The sequence below is a fragment of the Pseudophryne corroboree genome, chromosome 4, assembly GCF_028390025.1.
Source record: "Pseudophryne corroboree isolate aPseCor3 chromosome 4, aPseCor3.hap2, whole genome shotgun sequence".
NCBI lineage: Eukaryota > Metazoa > Chordata > Amphibia > Anura > Myobatrachidae > Pseudophryne > Pseudophryne corroboree.
The window spans coordinates 696,373,337-696,387,306 of NC_086447.1; the positions used below are offsets into that span (position 1 = coordinate 696,373,337).

The 13,970-nt window shown below is 37.7% G+C and overlaps 12 non-coding genes across 12 annotated transcripts; all 12 read right to left on the reverse strand.

The window, feature by feature from the left end:
• Positions 1-1,136: 1,136 nt before the first annotated feature.
• On the reverse strand, positions 1,137-1,219 carry TRNAL-UAA (transfer RNA leucine (anticodon UAA)). The gene has a single exon. It is a non-coding gene; the product is annotated as a tRNA-Leu (tRNA).
• A 299-nt stretch (positions 1,220-1,518) lies between these two features.
• On the reverse strand, positions 1,519-1,601 carry TRNAL-UAA (transfer RNA leucine (anticodon UAA)). The gene has a single exon. It is a non-coding gene; the product is annotated as a tRNA-Leu (tRNA).
• A 1,742-nt stretch (positions 1,602-3,343) lies between these two features.
• On the reverse strand, positions 3,344-3,426 carry TRNAL-UAA (transfer RNA leucine (anticodon UAA)). Its single transcript has one exon. It is a non-coding gene; the product is annotated as a tRNA-Leu (tRNA).
• Positions 3,427-4,607: 1,181 nt separating this feature from the next.
• On the reverse strand, positions 4,608-4,690 carry TRNAL-UAA (transfer RNA leucine (anticodon UAA)). Its single transcript has one exon. It is a non-coding gene; the product is annotated as a tRNA-Leu (tRNA).
• A 298-nt stretch (positions 4,691-4,988) lies between these two features.
• TRNAL-UAA (transfer RNA leucine (anticodon UAA)) lies at positions 4,989-5,071 on the reverse strand. Its single transcript has one exon. It is a non-coding gene; the product is annotated as a tRNA-Leu (tRNA).
• A 1,743-nt stretch (positions 5,072-6,814) lies between these two features.
• TRNAL-UAA (transfer RNA leucine (anticodon UAA)) lies at positions 6,815-6,898 on the reverse strand. Its single transcript has one exon. It is a non-coding gene; the product is annotated as a tRNA-Leu (tRNA).
• Positions 6,899-7,195: 297 nt separating this feature from the next.
• On the reverse strand, positions 7,196-7,278 carry TRNAL-UAA (transfer RNA leucine (anticodon UAA)). The gene has a single exon. It is a non-coding gene; the product is annotated as a tRNA-Leu (tRNA).
• A 1,741-nt stretch (positions 7,279-9,019) lies between these two features.
• TRNAL-UAA (transfer RNA leucine (anticodon UAA)) lies at positions 9,020-9,102 on the reverse strand. The gene has a single exon. It is a non-coding gene; the product is annotated as a tRNA-Leu (tRNA).
• A 1,182-nt stretch (positions 9,103-10,284) lies between these two features.
• Positions 10,285-10,367, reverse strand: TRNAL-UAA (transfer RNA leucine (anticodon UAA)). Its single transcript has one exon. It is a non-coding gene; the product is annotated as a tRNA-Leu (tRNA).
• A 299-nt stretch (positions 10,368-10,666) lies between these two features.
• TRNAL-UAA (transfer RNA leucine (anticodon UAA)) lies at positions 10,667-10,749 on the reverse strand. Its single transcript has one exon. It is a non-coding gene; the product is annotated as a tRNA-Leu (tRNA).
• Positions 10,750-12,491: 1,742 nt separating this feature from the next.
• Positions 12,492-12,574, reverse strand: TRNAL-UAA (transfer RNA leucine (anticodon UAA)). The gene has a single exon. It is a non-coding gene; the product is annotated as a tRNA-Leu (tRNA).
• Positions 12,575-13,756: 1,182 nt separating this feature from the next.
• TRNAL-UAA (transfer RNA leucine (anticodon UAA)) lies at positions 13,757-13,839 on the reverse strand. The gene has a single exon. It is a non-coding gene; the product is annotated as a tRNA-Leu (tRNA).
• Between the last annotated feature and the right edge of the window lie 131 nt (positions 13,840-13,970).

Sequence of the window (13,970 nt, forward strand, 5' to 3'; positions counted from 1 at the left end):
GTTCATTTTCCTGTGCATTGTTAACTTTGAACCGCTTGGATTTTAAAATATTACATAACTTTTGGTATTTTAATGGCTATTATGATATCATTGTTTCTTTTCTTCATAGAAAGCCAGGTTCTTTGAAAAAATGGATTGAAAATATTTTTTTTATTAAAGTACTGTAGCTTAAGTTATTGACTTTCACCATAGTTTGAAAGTTTTCCCTAATTGACAAATTCTTCCTCATTTGGTTAGCTGAAATTGAAATACAAACCAGAAGTGGGGATCTATCCCATGCAGATGTAAATCCATTGAATCTTAAGTCCAACACCTTAACCACTCGGCCATCCTGATTTGAGGCTTTTGACATTTTCATGGCAAATACTTTTGCAAAGCATGGTACCCAGTTAAAAGGCTTCCGTGCGGGATCCTGGCTATCATAATACTGACACCATAATCGTACCCACCAGCCATAATAACAGCACCAAAATGCCAACAGAGGTGGAATTAACAGCATGAAAATACTGACACCTAGAATTCTGAATGTCCTCTCAGCAGGATGTAATCTTGTCCTGCCACGGGGAGGGGGGAGGTTAGGTTTAGGCATTAGAAGGGGTGTTGCGGTGTAGGGACAGGTAGGTTAGAGTTAGGTACCAGGGAGGGAGGCTTTGGTTTAGTCACTTAGAAGAGGAGGTTAGTGTTAGACACCAAGCAGGGAGCATTAGCTTTAGGCATTGGGGAATGGAGGGTTAGTGTCAGGCATCCCGGGGAGGGTAAGGTTTAGGCACCCAAAAGGGAGGATTAGGGTTAGGGCAGGGAACATGGAAGGGTTATGGTATTAACTGCAGGGCTGTCAGGATTTTAATGGTCAGGTTGCTGATGTCGGTATTCTGACCATAGGCATCCAGTCCATCAGGATTACATTCTGAACCCCATTGCATATGTATATGTTAATGTGCATGGTCAACTTTTATGCAAACTTTGTACTGTTTGGAGTCTAAATTATTACATAAGTTTATTTGCACTGTCACATTTCAATGCTTTTGTGGAACATGTATGGTAGTTTACAAATGTAAACAAAATGACTCTTGTACATTTCCCTATTCGATTATATTGTTCCTTGTACATATTTAGGAATCCGAAATTAAAATACATACCAGAATTGGGGTTCAAACCCACGCGGATATATATCCATTGGATCTTAAGTCCAATGCCTTAACCACTCGGCCATCCTGGTATGTTGTCCTAGGCATTTTCAAAGCAAATACTATTGCACTATTCATGTTTATTTTCCTGTGCATTGTTAACTTTGAACCGCTTGGAGTTTAAAATATTACATAACTTTTGGTATTTTAATGGATATTATGATATCATTGTTTCTTTTCTTCATAGAAAGCCAGGTTCTTTGAAAAAATGGATTGAAAATATTTTTTTAGCAATGTCATTTAAGTTAATGATTTTCACAGAATTTTGAGAGTTTTCCCTAATTGCCGAAATCTTCATCATAAATATTTAGTTAGCTGAAATTAAAATGCATACCAGAAGTGGGGATCGAACCCAGGCGGATATGTATCCATTGGATCTTAAGTCCAACGCCTTAACCACTCGGCCATCCTGGTTTGATTTACATGTCACATACTATTGCAAAGCATATGTATCTTTTAATGTGCATGGGCAATTATTCAGCAAACTTTATACTGCTTTGACTGTTACTTATTACATAAGTCTGGTAGTTGTTTTTTTTTTTTAAGTATGATACTTATATTTCTATTCCTTACAAGTAAGGCTCTTATGAATAAAAAGTTTTATAATAATTCCATATTTGTTTAAAGACATTAATTTTCACCACATTTCGAACTGCTCATCTATCAAGACTGTCCTTTCTTTTGAATGATTACAAGCAACATTTGTAGATAGTCGCTATCATTCTTTTTTGCCCTGTCACATGTCAAGGATTTTGTGGAACAAGTATGGTGGTTTACAAATGCAAGCAACATCAACTTTTGTACATGTCCTTAAAAAATAAAGTTATACCTTGTACATATTTAGGAATCTGAAATTAACATGCATACCAGAATTGGGGTTTGATCCCATGCAGATATATATCCATTGGATCTTAAGTCAAATGCCTTAACAATGCAGCCATCCTGGTGTGGTGCCCAGGAGCTTTTCATGGCAAATACTAATGCACTATTCATGTTAATTATGATGTGCATGGTTAACTTTGTACTGTTTGTAGTTTAAAATATTACATAACTGGGTATTTTAATGGATATTAGGATGTCATTGTTAACTTACGTTATATAAAATCAGTTTCTTTGGAGAAAATGGATTGAAAATATTTTTTTTATCAAAGTACTGTAGCTTAAGTTATTGACTTTCACCATAGTTTGAAAGTTTTCCCTAATTGACAAATTCTTCCTCATTTGGTTAGCTGAAATTGAAATCCAAACCAGAAGTGGGGATCTATCCCATGCAGATGTAAATCCATTGAATCTTAAGTCCAACACCTTAACCACTCAGCCATCCTGATGTGAGGCTTTTGACATTTTCATGGCAAATACTTCTGCAAAGCATGGGACCCAGTTAAAAGGCTTCCATGCGGGATTCTGGCTATCATAATACTGACACCATAATCGTACCCACCAGCCATAATAATGGCACCAAAATACCAACAGAGGTGGGATTAACAGCATGAAAATACTGACACCTAGAATTCTGAATGTCCTCTCAGCAGGATGTAATCTTGTCCTGCCACGGGGAGGGGAGAGGTTAGGTTTAGGCATTAGAAGGGGGGTTACGGTGTAGGGACAGGTAGGTTAGAGTTAGGTACCAGGGAGGGAGGGTTTGGTTTAGTCACTTAGAAGAGGAGGTTATTGTTAGACACCAAGCAGGGAGCATTAGCTTTAGGCATTGGGGAATGGAGGGTTAGTGTTTGGCATCCCGGGGAGGGTAAGGTTTAGGCACCCAAGGAGAGGGTGTAAGGTTTAGACACCCAAAAGGGAGGATTAGGGTTAGGGCAGGGAACATGGAAGGGTTATGGTATTAACTGCAGGGCTGTCAGGATTTTAATGGTCAGGTTGCTGATGTCGGTATTCTGACCATAGGCATCCAGTCCATCAGGATTACATTCTGAACCCCATTGCATATGTATATGTTAATGTGCATGGTCAACTTTTATGCAAACTTTGTTCTGTTTGGAGTCTAAATTATTACATAAGTTTATTTGCACTGTCACATTTCAATGCTTTTGTGGAACATGTATGGTAGTTTACAAATGTAAACAAAATGACTCTTGTACATTTCCCTATTCGATTATATTGTTCCTTGTACATATTTAGGAATCCGAAATTAAAATACATACCAGAAGTGTGGTTCAAACCAACGCGGATATATATCCATTGGATCTTAAGTCCAACGCCTTAACCACTCGGCCATCCTGGTATGTTGCCCTGGGTATTTTCAATGCAAATACTATTGCACTATTCATGTTCATTTTCCTGTGCATTGTTAACTTTGAACTGCTTGGATTTTAAAATATTACATAACTTTTGGTATTTTAATGGATATTATGATATCATTGTTTCTTTTCTTCATAGAAAGCCAGGTTCTTTGAAAAAATGGACTGAAAATATTTTTTTTATTAAAGTACTGTAGCTTAAGTTATTGACTTTCACCATAGTTTGAAAGTTTTCCCTAATTGACAAATTCTTCCTCATTTGGTTAGCTGAAATTGAAATACAAACCAGAAGTGGGGATCTATCCCATGCAGATGTAAATCCATTGAATCTTAAGTCCAACACCTTAACCACTCGGCCATCCTGATGTGAGGCTTTTGACATTTTCATGGCAAATACTTTTGCAAAGCATGGTACCCAGTTAAAAGGCTTCCGTGCGGGATCCTGGCTATCATAATTCTGACACCATAATCGTACCCACCAGCCATAATAACAGCACCAAAATGCCAACAGAGGTGGGATTAACAGCATGAAAATACTGACACCTAGAATTCTGAATGTCCTCTCAGCAGGATGTAATCTTGTCCTGCCACGGGGAGGGGGGAGGTTAGGTTTAGGCATTAGAAGGGGGGTTGCGGTGTAGGGACAGGTAGGTTAGAGTTAGGTACCAGGGAGGGAGGCTTTGGTTTAGTCACTTAGAAGAGGAGGTTATTGTTAGACACCAAGCAGGGAGCATTAGCTTTAGGCATTGGGGAATGGAGGGTTAGTGTCAGGCATTCCGGGGAGGGTAAGGTTTAGGCACCCAAAAGGGAGGATTAGGGTTAGGGCAGGGAACATGGAAGGGTTATGGTATTAAGTGCAGGGCTGTCAGGATTTTAATGGTCAGGTTGCTGATGTCGGTATTCTGACCATAGGCATCCAGTCCATCAGGATTACATTCTGAACCCCATTGCATATGTATATGTTAATGTGCATGGTCAACTTTTATGCAAACTTTGTACTGTTTGGAGTCTAAATTATTACATAAGTTTATTTGCACTGTCACATTTCAATGCTTTTGTGGAACATTTATGGTAGTTTACAAATGTAAACAAAATGATCTTGTACATTTCCCTATTCGATTATATTGTTCCTTGTACATATTTAGGAATCCGAAATTAAAATACATACCAGAAGTGGGGTTCAAACCCACGCGGATATATATCCATTGGATCTTAAGTCCAACGCCTTAAAAACTCGGCCATCCTGGTATGTTGCCCTGTGTGTTTTCAATGCAAATACTATTGCACTATTCATGTTTATTTTCCTGTGCATTGTTAACTTTGAACCGCTTGGAGTTTAAAATATTACATAACTTTTGGTATTTTAATGGATATTATGATATCATTGTTTCTTTTCTTCATAGAAAGCCAGGTTCTTTGAAAAAATGAATTGAAAATATTTTTTTAGCAATGTAATTTAATTAATGATTTTCACAGAATTTTGAGAGTTTTCCCTAATTGCCGAAATATTCATCATAAATATTTAGTTAGCTGAAATTAAAATGCATACCAGAAGTGGGGATCGAACCCACGCGGATATGTATCCATTGGATCTTAAGTCCAACGCCTTAACCACTCGGCCATCCTGGTTTGATTTACATGTCACATACTATTGCAAAGCATATGTATCTTTTAATGTGCATGGGCAATTATTCAGCAAACTTTATACTGCTTTGACTGTTACTTATTACATAAGTCTGGTAGTTGTTTTTTTTTTTTAAAGTATGATACTTATATTTCTATTCCTCACAAGTAAGGCTCTTATGAATAAAAAGTTTTATAATAATTCCATATTTGTTTAAAGACATTAATTTTCACCACATTTCGAACTGCTCATCTATCAAGACTGTCCTTTCTTTTGAATTATTACAAGCAACATTTGTAGATAGTCGCTATCATTCTTTTTTGCCCTGTCACATGTCAAGGATTTTGTGGAACAAGTATGGTGGTTTACAAATGCAAGCAACATCAACTTTTGTACATGTCCTTAAAAAATAAAGTTATACCTTGTACATATTTAGGAATCTGAAATTAACATGCATACCAGAATTGGGGTTTGATCCCATGCAGATATATATCCATTGGATCTTAAGTCAAATGCCTTAACAATGCAGCCATCCTGGTGTGGTGCCCAGGAGCTTTTCATGGCAAATACTAATGCACTATTCATGTTAATTATGATGTGCATGGTTAACTTTGTACTGTTTGTAGTTTAAAATATTACATAACTGGGTATTTTAATGGATATTAGGATGTCATTGTTAACTTACGTTATATAAAATCAGTTTCTTTGGAGAAAATGGATTGAAAATATTTTTTTTATCAAAGTACTGTAGCTTAAGTTATTGACTTTCACCATAGTTTGAAAGTTTTCCCTAATTGACAAATTCTTCCTCATTTGGTTAGCTGAAATTGAAATCCAAACCAGAAGTGGGGATCTATCCCATGCAGATGTAAATCCATTGAATCTTAAGTCCAACACCTTAACCACTCAGCCATCCTGATGTGAGGCTTTTGACATTTTCATGGCAAATACTTCTGCAAAGCATGGGACCCAGTTAAAAGGCTTCCATGCGGGATTCTGGCTATCATAATACTGACACCATAATCGTACCTACCAGCCATAATAATGGCACCAAAATGCCAACAGAGGTGGGATTAACAGCATGAAAATACTGACACCTAGAATTCTGAATGTCCTCTCAGCAGGATGTAATCTTGTCCTGCCACGGGGAGGGGAGAGGTTAGGTTTAGGCATTAGAAGGGGGGTTACGGTGTAGGGACAGGTAGGTTAGAGTTAGGTACCAGGGAGGGAGGGTTTGGTTTAGTCACTTAGAAGAGGAGGTTATTGTTAGACACCAAGCAGGGAGCATTAGCTTTAGGCATTGGGGAATGGAGGGTTAGTGTTAGGCATCCCGGGGAGGGTAAGGTTTAGGCACCCAAGGAGAGGGTGTAAGGTTTAGACACCCAAAAGGGAGGATTAGGGTTAGGGCAGGGAACATGGAAGGGTTTTGGTATTAACTGCAGGGCTGTCAGGATTTTAATGGTCAGGTTGCTGATGTCGGTATTCTGACCATAGGCATCCAGTCCATCAGGATTACATTCTGAACCCCATTGCATATGTATATGTTAATGTGCATGGTCAACTTTTATGCAAACTTTGTTCTGTTTGGAGTCTAAATTATTACATAAGTTTATTTGCACTGTCACATTTCAATGCTTTTGTGGAACATGTATGGTAGTTTACAAATGTAAACAAAATGACTCTTATACATTTCCCTATTCGATTATATTGTTCCTTGTACATATTTAGGAATCCGAAATTAAAATACATACCAGAAGTGGGGTTCGAACCCACGCGGATATATATCCATTGGATCTTAAGTCCAACGCCTTAACCACTCGGCCATCCTGTGTGTTGCCCTGGGTATTTTCAATGCAAATACTATTGCACTATTCATGTTTATTTTCCTGTGCATTGTTAACTTTGAACTGCTTGGAGTTTAAAATATTACATAACTTTTGGTATTTCAATGGATATTATGATATCATTGTTTCTTTTCTTCATAGAAAGCCAGGTTCTTTGAAAAAATAGATTGAAAATACTTTTTTAGCAATGTAATTTAAGTTAATGATTTTCACAGAATTTTGAGAGTTTTCCCTAATTGCCGAAATCTTCATCATAAATATTTAGTTAGCTGAAATTAAAATGCATACCAGAAGTGGGGATCGAACCCACGCGGATATGTATCCATTGGATCTTAAGTCCAACGCCTTAACCACTCGGCCATCCTGGTTTGATTTGCATGTCAAATACTATTGCAAAGCATATGTATCTTTTAATGTGCATGGGCAATTATTCAGCAAACTTTATACTGCTTTGACTGTTACTTATTACATAAGTCTGGTAATTGTTTTTTTTTTAAAGTATGATACTTATATTTCTATTCCTCACAAGTAAGGCTCTTATGAATAAAAAGTTTTATAATAATTCCATATTTGTTTAAAGACATTAATTTTCACCACATTTCGAACTGCTCATCTATCAAGACTGTCCTTTCTTTTGAATGATTACAAGCAACATTTGTAGATAGTCGCTATCATTCTTTTTTGCCCTGTCACATGTCAAGGATTTTGTGGAACAAGTATGGTGGTTTACAAATGCAAGCAACATCAACTTTTGTACATGTCCTTAAAAAATAAAGTTATACCTTGTACATATTTAGGAATCTGAAATTAACATGCATACCAGAATTGGGGTTTGATCCCATGCAGATATATATCCATTGGATCTTAAGTCAAATGCCTTAACAATGCAGCCATCCTGGTGTAGTGCCCAGGAGCTTTTCATGGCAAATACTAATGCACTATTCATGTTAATTATGATGTGCATGGTTAACTTTGTACTGTTTGGAGTTTAAAATATTACATAACTGGGTATTTTAATGGATATTAGGATGTCATTGTTAACTTACGTTATATAAAATCAGTTTCTTTGGAGAAAATGGATTGAAAATATTTTTTTTATCAAAGTACTGTAGCTTAAGTTATTGACTTTCACCATAGTTTGAAAGTTTTCCCTAATTGACAAATTCTTCATCATTTGGTTAGCTGAAATTGAAATACAAACCAGAAGTGGGGATCTATCCCATGCAGATGAAAATCCATTGAATCTTAAGTCCAACACCTTAACCACTCAGCCTTCCTGATGTGAGGCTTTTGACATTTTCATGGCAAATACTTCTGCAAAGCATGGGACCCAGTTAAAAGGCTTCCATGCGGGATTCTGGCTATCATAATACTGACACCATAATCGTACCCACCAGCCATAATAATGGCACCAAAATGCCAACAGAGGTGGGATTAACAGCATGAAAATACTGACACCTAGAATTCTGAATGTCCTCTCAGCAGGATGTAATCTTGTCCTGCCACGGGGAGGGGAGAGGTTAGGTTTAGGCATTAGAAGGGGGGTTACGGTGTAGGGACAGGTAGGTTAGAGTTAGGTACCAGGGAGGGAGGGTTTGGTTTAGTCACTTAGAAGAGGAGGTTATTGTTAGACACCAAGCAGGGAGCATTAGCTTTAGGCATTGGGGAATGGAGGGTTAGTGTTAGGCATCCCGGGGAGGGTAAGGTTTAGGCACCCAAGGAGAGGGTGTAAGGTTTAGACACCCAAAAGGGAGGATTAGGGTTAGGGCAGGGAACATGGAAGGGTTATGGTATTAACTGCAGGGCTGTCAGGATTTTAATGGTCAGGTTGCTGATGTCGGTATTCTGACCATAGGCATCCAGTCCATCAGGATTACATTCTGAACCCCATTGCATATGTATATGTTAATGTGCATGGTCAACTTTTATGCAAACTTTGTTCTGTTTGGAGTCTAAATTATTACATAAGTTTATTTGCACTGTCACATTTCAATGCTTTTGTGGAACATGTATGGTAGTTTACAAATGTAAACAAAATGACTCTTGTACATTTCCCTATTCGATTATATTGTTCCTTGTACATATTTAGGAATCCGAAATTAAAATACATACCAGAAGTGTGGTTCAAACCAACGCGGATATATATCCATTGGATCTTAAGTCCAACGCCTTAACCACTCTGCCATCCTGGTATGTTGCCCTGGGTATTTTCAATGCAAATACTATTGCACTATTCATGTTCATTTTCCTGTGCATTGTTAACTTTGAACCGCTTGGATTTTAAAATATTACATAACTTTTGGTATTTTAATGGATATTATGATATCATTGTTTCTTTTCTTCATAGAAAGCCAGGTTCTTTGAAAAAATGGATTGAAAATATTTTTTTTATTAAAGTACTGTAGCTTAAGTTATTGACTTTCACCATAGTTTGAAAGTTTTCCCTAATTGACAAATTCTTCCTCATTTGGTTAGCTGAAATTGAAATACAAACCAGAAGTGGGGATCTATCCCATGCAGATGTAAATCCATTGAATCTTAAGTCCAACACCTTAACCACTCGGCCATCCTGATTTGAGGCTTTTGACATTTTCATGGCAAATACTTTTGCAAAGCATGGTACCCAGTTAAAAGGCTTCCGTGCGGGATCCTGGCTATCATAATACTGACACCATAATCGTACCCACCAGCCATAATAACAGCACCAAAATGCCAACAGAGGTGGAATTAACAGCATGGAAATACTGACACCTAGAATTCTGAATGTCCTCTCAGCAGGATGTAATCTTGTCCTGCCACGGGGAGGGGGGAAGTTAGGTTTAGGCATTAGAAGGGGTGTTGCGGTGTAGGGACAGGTAGGTTAGAGTTAGGTACCAGGGAGGGAGGCTTTGGTTTAGTCACTTAGAAGAGGAGGTTAGTGTTAGACACCAAGCAGGGAGCATTAGCTTTAGGCATTGGGGAATGGAGGGTTAGTGTCAGGCATCCCGGGGAGGGTAAGGTTTAGGCACCCAAAAGGGAGGATTAGGGTTAGGGCAGGGAACATGGAAGGGTTATGGTATTAACTGCAGGGCTGTCAGGATTTTAATGGTCAGGTTGCTGATGTCGGTATTCTGACCATAGGCATCCAGTCCATCAGGATTACATTCTGAACCCCATTGCATATGTATATGTTAATGTGCATGGTCAACTTTTATGCAAACTTTGTACTGTTTGGAGTCTAAATTATTACATAAGTTTATTTGCACTGTCACATTTCAATGCTTTTGTGGAACATGTATGGTAGTTTACAAATGTAAACAAAATGACTCTTGTACATTTCCCTATTCGATTATATTGTTCCTTGTACATATTTAGGAATCCGAAATTAAAATACATACCAGAATTGGGGTTCGAACCCACGCGGATATATATCCATTGGATCTTAAGTCCAATGCCTTAACCACTCGGCCATCCTGGTATGTTGTCCTGGGTATTTTCAATGCAAATACTATTGCACTATTCATGTTTATTTTCCTGTGCATTGTTAACTTTGAACCGCTTGGAGTTTAAAATATTACATAACTTTTGGTATTTTAATGGATATTATGATATCATTGTTTCTTTTCTTCATAGAAAGCCAGGTTCTTTGAAAAAATGGATTGAAAATATTTTTTTAGCAATGTAATTTAAGTTAATGATTTTCACAGAATTTTGAGAGTTTTCCCTAATTGCCGAAATCTTCATCATAAATATTTAGTTAGCTGAAATTAAAATGCATACCAGAAGTGGGGATCGAACCCACGCGGATATGTATCCATTGGATCTTAAGTCCAACGCCTTAACCACTCGGCCATCCTGGTTTGATTTACATGTCAAATACTATTGCAAAGCATATGTATCTTTTAATTTGCATGGGCAATTATTCAGCAAACTTTATACTGCTTTTACTGTTACTTATTACATAAGTCTGGTAATTGTTTTTTTTTTTAAAGTATGATACTTATATTTCTATTCCTCACAAGTAAGGCTCTTATGAATAAAAAGTTTTATAATAATTCCATATTTGTTTAAAGACATTAATTTTCACCACATTTCGAACTGCTCATCTATCAAGACTGTCCTTTCTTTTGAATGATTACAAGCAACATTTGTAGATAGTCGCTATCATTCTTTTTTGCCCTGTCACATGTCAAGGATTTTGTGGAACAAGTATGGTGGTTTACAAATGCAAGCAACATCAACTTTTGTACATGTCCTTAAAAAATAAAGTTATACCTTGTACATATTTAGGAATCTGAAATTAACATGCATACCAGAATTGGGGTTTGATCCCATGCAGATATATATCCATTGGATCTTAAGTCAAATGCCTTAACAATGCAGCCATCCTGGTGTAGTGCCCAGTAGCTTTTCATGGCAAATACTAATGCACTATTCATGTTTATTATGATGTGCATGGTTAACTTTGTACTGTTTGGAGTTTAAAATATTACATAACTGGGTATTTTAATGGATATTAGGATGTCATTGTTAACTTACGTTATATAAAATCAGTTTCTTTGGAGAAAATGGATTGAAAATATTTTTTTTATCAAAGTACTGTAGCTTAAGTTATTGACTTTCACCATAGTTTGAAAGTTTTCCCTAATTGACAAATTCTTCCTCATTTGGTTAGCTGAAATTGAAATACAAACCAGAAGTGGGGATCTATCCCATGCAGATGAAAATCCATTGAATCTTAAGTCCAACACCTTAACCACTCAGCCATCCTGATGTGAGGCTTTTGACATTTTCATGGCAAATACTTTTGCAAAGCATGGGACCCAGTTAAAAGGCTTCCATGCGGGATTCTGGCTATCATAATACTGACACCATAATCGTACCCACCAGCCATAATAATGGCACCAAAATGCCAACAGAGGTGGGATTAACAGCATGAAAATACTGACACCTAGAATTCTGAATGTCCTCTCAGCAGGATGTAATCTTGTCCTGCCACGGGGAGGGGAGAGGTTAGGTTTAGGCATTAGAAGGGGGGTTACGGTGTAGGGACAGGTAGGTTAGAGTTAGGTACCAGGGAGGGAGGGTTTGGTTTAGTCACTTAGAAGAGGAGGTTATTGTTAGACACCAAGCAGGGAGCATTAGCTTTAGGCATTGGGGAATGGAGGGTTAGTGTTTGGCATCCCGGGGAGGGTAAGGTTTAGGCACCCAAGGAGAGGGTGTAAGGTTTAGACACCCAAAAGGGAGGATTAGGGTTAGGGCAGGGAACATGGAAGGGTTATGGTATTAACTGCAGGGTTGTCAGGATTTTAATGGTCAGGTTGCTGATGTCGGTATTCTGACCATAGGCATCCAGTCCATCAGGATTACATTCTGAACCCCATTGCATATGTATATGTTAATGTGCATGGTCAACTTTTATGCAAACTTTGTTCTGTTTGGAGTCTAAATTATTACATAAGTTTATTTGCACTGTCACATTTCAATGCTTTTGTGGAACATGTATGGTAGTTTACAAATGTAAACAAAATGACTCTTGTACATTTCCCTATTCGATTATATTGTTCCTTGTACATATTTAGGAATCCGAAATTAAAATACATACCAGAAGTGTGGTTCAAACCAACGCGGATATATATCCATTGGATCTTAAGTCCAACGCCTTAACCACTCTGCCATCCTGGTATGTTGCCCTGGGTATTTTCAATGCAAATACTATTGCACTATTCATGTTCATTTTCCTGTGCATTGTTAACTTTGAACCGCTTGGATTTTAAAATATTACATAACTTTTGGTATTTTAATGGATATTATGATATCATTGTTTCTTTTCTTCATAGAAAGCCAGGTTCTTTGAAAAAATGGATTGAAAATATTTTTTTTATTAAAGTACTGTAGCTTAAGTTATTGACTTTCACCATAGTTTGAAAGTTTTCCCTAATTGACAAATTCTTCCTCATTTGGTTAGCTGAAATTGAAATACAAACCAGAAGTGGGGATCTATCCCATGCAGATGTAAATCCATTGAATCTTAAGTCCAACACCTTAACCACTCGGCCATCCTGATTTGAGGCTTTTGACATTTTCATGGCAAATACTTTTGCAAAGCATGGTACCCAGTTAAAAGGCTTCCGTGCGGGATCCTGGCTATCATAATACTGACACCATAATCGTACCCACCAGCCATAATAACAGCACCAAAATGCCAACAGAGGTGGAATTAACAGCATGGAAATACTGACACCTAGAATTCTGAATGTCCTCTCAGCAGGATGTAATCTTGTCCTGCCACGGGGAGGGGGGAAGTTAGGTTTAGGCATTAGAAGGGGTGTTGCGGTGTAGGGACAGGTAGGTTAGAGTTAGGTACCAGGGAGGGAGGCTTTGGTTTAGTCACTTAGAAGAGGAGGTTAGTGTTAGACACCAAGCAGGGAGCATTAGCTTTAGGCATTGGGGAATGGAGGGTTAGTGTCAGGCATCCCGGGGAGGGTAAGGTTTAGGCACCCAAAAGGGAGGATTAGGGTTAGGGCAGGGAACATGGAAGGGTTATGGTATTAACTGCAGGGCTGTCAGGATTTTAATGGTCAGGTTGCTGATGTCGGTATTCTGACCATAGGCATCCAGTCCATCAGGATTACATTCTGAACCCCATTGCATATGTATATGTTAATGTGCATGGTCAACTTTTATGCAAACTTTGTACTGTTTGGAGTCTAAATTATTACATAAGTTTATTTGCACTGTCACATTTCAATGCTTTTGTGGAACATGTATGGTAGTTTACAAATGTAAACAAAATGACTCTTGTACATTTCCCTATTCGATTATATTGTTCCTTGTACATATTTAGGAATCCGAAATTAAAATACATACCAGAATTGGGGTTCGAACCCACGCGGATATATATCCATTGGATCTTAAGTCCAATGCCTTAACCACTCGGCCATCCTGGTATGTTGTCCTGGGTATTTTCAATGCAAATACTATTGCACTATTCATGTTTATTTTCCTGTGCATTGTTAACTTTGAACCGCTTGGAGTTTAAAATATTACATAACTTTTGGTATTTTAATGGATATTATGA